The sequence below is a fragment of the Belonocnema kinseyi genome, chromosome 5 (assembly GCF_010883055.1).
Source record: "Belonocnema kinseyi isolate 2016_QV_RU_SX_M_011 chromosome 5, B_treatae_v1, whole genome shotgun sequence".
NCBI lineage: Eukaryota > Metazoa > Arthropoda > Insecta > Hymenoptera > Cynipidae > Belonocnema > Belonocnema kinseyi.
The window spans coordinates 59,781,117-59,785,499 of NC_046661.1; the positions used below are offsets into that span (position 1 = coordinate 59,781,117).

At 33.5% G+C, this 4,383-nt stretch overlaps 1 protein-coding gene across 1 annotated transcript in view; it reads right to left on the bottom strand.

Annotated features, from left to right (window-relative positions):
- Positions 1 to 4,383, bottom strand: part of LOC117173023 (intraflagellar transport protein 74 homolog) — a 99,475-nt gene that overhangs the window by 29,607 nt on the left and 65,485 nt on the right. The window lies entirely within an intron of this gene.

Here is a 4,383-nt window from a genome sequence, read left to right on the forward strand (position 1 = left end):
AACACCTCAGCATATTTTGCCAGTAGTCCCAAAAGAACAAGAAGAATTTTATAATAAGTATATTGTCTTGACCCAAAGTGAAATAATTGAATTGTGCTGGAGAACAATTAAACAGTCTGAAAATCCAGAGTGGTATCAAGCTCGATGTTACCGGATATCAGCTAGTAAAAGTGCTCATAGTGTGAAATCACGTAAAACTAAAAGTATAGATAAACTGATTGGTGAAATGCTACATCCTCTAAAAGTAGAGAACAGTGCAACCAAATACGGTAAAAAAATGGAACCCATAGCACGTCAAGAATATGAACGGCTAACTGGGACAAGTGTTCAACAAGTTGGAGTGATTGTGTGTCAAAGTAAACCGTGGCTGTGTGCTAGCCTTGATGGTGTTGTTATGAAAGAATCAGAACCACTAAAGGTAGTAGAGATAAAGTGTCCAGCGAGCTGTGAAGAATCTTTTATTGTTGATATTGAATCAGGCAAGCCTAATGTTAGTTATTTAAAACTAGAGAATAATAACCCAGTATTGAAATCTAGTTCAATAATTTATACACAATGCCAAATACAAATGTACATAAGTGGACTGAGCCAGTGCGATTTGTTTGTTTATTCACCAGTGACTAGTTATATTATTCCAGTATTGCGAGATAATAAGTTCTTGCAAGACACATTGTCAAAGTGCGAAGATTTTTATTTCAATCACTATTTACCATCTTTACAAATCTGTGTAGAAAATGAAAGAGCTACTCCATGTAAGAAGAGTGAAATACGCAAGTTTACTGGAAAAGATGTTAGCAATAATATGCTACAGTCCTTAGGCAAGAACTAGTCTTTGAGTCAACGGTACAGAAAAAAATTTATTGTTGGTTCACTGTAGTTTATTTACAATAACAATTAATTATATGAGTTCAATGTGTGTGTCTTACACAATGACAGATATAGTTTATAAAATAGTTACTTAGCTCAGTGTACTTAACTCATTTAATGAAAGTTGCGATGCTTTTAAAAGCCAAATAAGTGTTCGAAGACTAAAATTTTTAAGTATGTGATCTGCAATTTATATTGAATAAGCATATTATAAAGCTCGTTTAGTGTTAATTTATGTTCAATGAGATTGTTCACATTTATTATTTGAAGACTGATCTTTCTACATATGTGATTGTTACAAATCTTAAGTCTTCGTATTGGAATATTGGTTAAAAAAAAAAACGTTTAGGTTATCAACTCAGTCAATAATTTGTATTCACAAATGTATTTTAAGATGTAAGATTACATATTGAAATGTTTCAATTCTCAAAATCTCAGTATCAGAACTAGCTATTTTGAGAATTTTTGACTAATATCATTCTATGACAAAGTGTTTATAAATAAAAGTACATACAAATACTACATCAATTTTTTTATTCCTCATACCTTTCTCATAATACAATATTAAAAGATTGTTATACAAGTTGATCATAGAAAACTGCAGCAAAGTTTGAATAACAAGTTATTTTTTTATTTTAATTATAGGAGGTTGTAGATTGACCAACACGCAGAGAATATGAATAATATCATCTTTACAACTAAATAAATTATGTGTTATTTTATTTAAAATAAGATGCGTTCTCAACCTTTCCATTATTCGCTCTACATGAATACGGCATTTAGCAACTTTATACGTTTCTTCGGTCTCTTCCTCAGTGAATTCTGTATTTTTCTCTAAAAAAGGCGGCATTATGAGTAAAACTTTGGCTCCACTTTCATCAATAACATTCTGAAATTGCGGAAAGCCTTTATCAGCTAAAACAACATCATCGTCTTCAAGTAAATTAATCAAACCAGACTCTATAGTTATCTGCGAATCACTTTTTCTTCCACCAGCCACTTTAGATTTAAAACTTATAAAACCACTTGGAGTTATTCCAATTAAAACTTTGGCTGTAAAACATTTTATAATGACTGTACATAAACACACGGTCGTCAACTTGAGGAGGAGATTCTACTCGAAACTTTGTACAATCAATTATAACACGAGTGTTGCTATAATTTTCAAGAAAACATTCTGGCATAGTTTCAACAACATCTGCTTTTGTGGCCAGTAAACGCAATTGGCTGTTGCACGAGCCAAGTACCTTAAAGTTGAATAAAAAATATTTGCTACTGTAGTCCTGTAAATACTAAAAAGCACACTCAAGGCTGAAAATGTCAACCCAGTTTTTAGTTTTGTCAATAAAATTAAAAGACGATTTTCTTTTGAGATTTTACTATTTTCTGCCACATTGAAATTTAGTCTTTTTAATAAAAATGTAAAGTTGTCAAATGTTACACCAGAAATGTCCAACAACTGCTCATCTTCTTTTATAGATTCAAATCCACAAAATCTTCGAGTTTTTGGTTCTTCATATTCAACACTCGGTCCTACCATTTTATCAGAAAAAATCTTTTCCTCTGTGCTGCAACTAACATCTCTATATTGTTTTCTGTTTGGAATTTTAGTGGGTCTGTCTATTACAAAAATATCTGTTTGAACTTGTGTTTCGCATGTGGTACTATTTGCATCTCTGAATACGTATCTGTTACATATTGAAGTATCAGATGATGTATTTGATTCAATCAAAAACCGTACATCACACTCTTTATCGCAAAAGGTTTTTTCACTTGTAACAGACTCTATTTCCATGCTAGTGCCAACATTCATATCACTTGTAACAGTCTCTATTTCCATGCCACTTGCAGGTAGATCAGTGTTTGTGCATATTGCCGCAACTTCTTTGTTTAAAATAACTCTGTTCATTACTAATTGCTTTACTATTCTTCTCTTAAAACGTTCGTTCCTGGAAAAAAATACATTTCAATCAGAAATTGATCTAAGAATATTCATCACATCATAAGGCTACATTACAAAGCATAACAATAATTTACCAGTCAACTGCAGTTACTTCATTTACTGTATTTGATTGAAGCATCGAAGGAAATATTGTTGGAGCGTAACTAGGATGCAATTCTTCATCTGACTTTTGATTGTTAATAAAATGGGCACTGCATATTGTATCTGACGGTTTTGGATACCATGGGAATACACCAATACTAAAAATATTATGAAAAACTATAGTTAATGACAAAAATGAAATCATCAAAAATTGAGATCAATAATAATTGAAAGATGGAGAACACTTCAGAAAATATCATTGCATACTGTATACGCATATTTTGGAAAAAGGGTTATGACACTCACTTCGCTTTTTTTACAGCTGCAATCCATTTTTTCTTTTGCAAAACTTTATGTGTTGCTGTAGGGAACGTGTAAAATTTTACAGCTTTGTTATTTCTGCCCGTATTCTCGCAATTAACAACGCAACAAATTTCGTGTCCCATTTTATGTTTTTACAGTATACAAAACACATTAGCAGGCGGCAACAGCGTCCGGCGAAATTGCGGAAAATCGCCGCTGCGAGCGCTGACATAGTTTCGCTTATCCCCTCCAACCGTCCGCTCATAGCGAATAGCTCGAATAGTATGTTGCGCGCGAAATTTAAAAATAAAATTCTCTCTCATTTGCATCGCAGTGTTTTTGTTTGAGGTTTCCACAGCGTAGCGCCAGCATCCAGGAAAAACTCTTAAAGTTACCGACGGAACGCTAATTAACTACTACTAAAAGAAGATTCACTTGAAGTCACCTTCGGCCCATGTAAATGACAGGTATTTTATTTTTTAAAGTTTTTAACGCTGCAAGAAAAAGTATTGCAATTACTCTGTGAGTTTCTAACACAAATTTTAACGTAGAATCCGAATTTCAATAATTGAAAAGTTGATTTTGCTGTTTTTTTTTTTTTTTAGTTTTTTTTAAAGAAACCGAACAGGGACCCAATAGAGTCTTTACAGGTACTTTGTAGAGGCTCCATTCGGTCCGCCAGGGTATTAGTAATATATGACAGAACAAATGATCATTGCAGACATTTAGCAAGGTATCTGCGACTAACATGCTCACTGTATCGGTTCTACTCTACTTGTTTTTGGTGGCTCAATGGGCAAGGAACGAGCCTAGGGCCCTTTATATCGGCACACGGAAGATCATGCATACGCATAAGAGCTGGAATTTCAATTCTTCTGTTCCGCGGTTATATCCCGTGTAGAAATTTCCCTATTTTGTCACATTTAAAAAGTGGCACTGGAAAAATAATTCAATGGTTATGGGGAACAAATGGGGCATCAAAATTTAAACATCTGTTATTAACTATAAATAGACTCTTGTTGTTCTGAATTAAAAATAATGAAATGAGTCCCACATATGAATAATATATCAAAAAAAATGTTGTGGAGTTTTGCGGAGGCTTGCCCCAAGTCGGGAATTCACGAGAGATACTCTGTTGCGCCACACATCTGCCATATTGCGCTCGTCAA